Source organism: Haplochromis burtoni, unplaced genomic scaffold (assembly GCF_018398535.1).
Source record: "Haplochromis burtoni strain Fernald_Lab_line unplaced genomic scaffold, NCSU_Asbu1 Contig_389, whole genome shotgun sequence".
In the NCBI taxonomy this organism is placed as follows: Eukaryota; Metazoa; Chordata; class Actinopteri; order Cichliformes; family Cichlidae; genus Haplochromis; species Haplochromis burtoni.
The window spans coordinates 4,789-5,877 of record NW_024582750.1 but is presented as its reverse complement, the minus strand read 5'-3'; the positions used below and the strand labels follow the sequence as shown (position 1 = coordinate 5,877).

Sequence of the window (1,089 nt, the reverse complement as noted above, 5' to 3'; positions counted from 1 at the left end):
AAAGAATTGGAAGTACTGGTGAAGTACTGGTGCTTAGATCAAGTTACTGGATGCCACCTTCATGCCAAGCATATGGCTTCTATTATATTAAAAAAAAGAAAAGAAAAAAAGCCAAGAACGTTGTACTGTCTTGTATGAGGTTAGTGTTATTGTAAGAAAGGAGCGCGCTCTCGGTGTGAGTGTGTTGGCTCTGAAAAGAGCCGTTGTTTGTAGGAGGGCGTGCGAGCTTAAGCCCTCTCTCCGCGGATGCGGCGAGCCAGCTGATGTCTTTGGGCATGATGGTGACCCTCTTGGCGTGGATGGCGCACAGGTTGGTGTCCTCGAAGAGTCCGACCAGGTAAGCCTCGCTGGCCTCCTGCAGAGCCATGACAGCGGAGCTCTGGAAGCGCAAGTCGGTCTTGAAATCCTGAGCGATCTCCGGACCAGGCGCTGGAAGGGCAGCTTGCGATGAGCAGCTCGGTGGACTTCTGGTAACGGCGGATCTCGCGCAGAGCCACGGTCCGGGCCTTAACGGTGAGGTTTCTTGACGCCTCCGGTGGCCGGGGCGCTCTTACGAGCGGCCTTGGTGGCCAGCTGCTTCCTGGGGGCTTTGCCGCCAGTGGATTTGCGAGCGGTCTGCTTGGTTCTTGCCATTCTTTCTATAATTTTATCTAATACCTCTTCAAGCCTATTCATAATTATAGTCATCTTTTTTGTGTACCACGTGGGTAACAAATATTTAGTATTAAAGGAAGGAGATGGTAATTATATACAGGCTTGTTGCGATAGGTCAGAATAAGCGCTAATTTAATGAATGCTACCTTTTCAGACATTTAGGCTCTTAAATATTTAAATATTTACGTTTGAACTTACTGAAAACAGTTTCTAGCCTTGACCGTGTACAACAATTCTGATGACACGAACTCTGAGAAAGATTAAAAACCGGTGCAAAACAGATGGGAACCTGTGATTATCAACATTAAAAACACTTTTTTTATTTTTCATTTTGTTGTACATTGCACTGAATTAAGCCTGTCAAGCAGCTGAAACAGTTCTAGGGAATGTGCTAATTATCCAAACCCCTTTATGATTCAACAGTTTTTATTCATT

The 1,089-nt window shown here is 45.7% G+C and overlaps 1 pseudogene; it reads right to left on the bottom strand.

The window, feature by feature from the left end:
* Window positions 1-227: 227 nt before the first annotated feature.
* Window positions 228-646, bottom strand: LOC121811971 (annotated as a pseudogene).
* Between the last annotated feature and the right edge of the window lie 443 nt (window positions 647-1,089).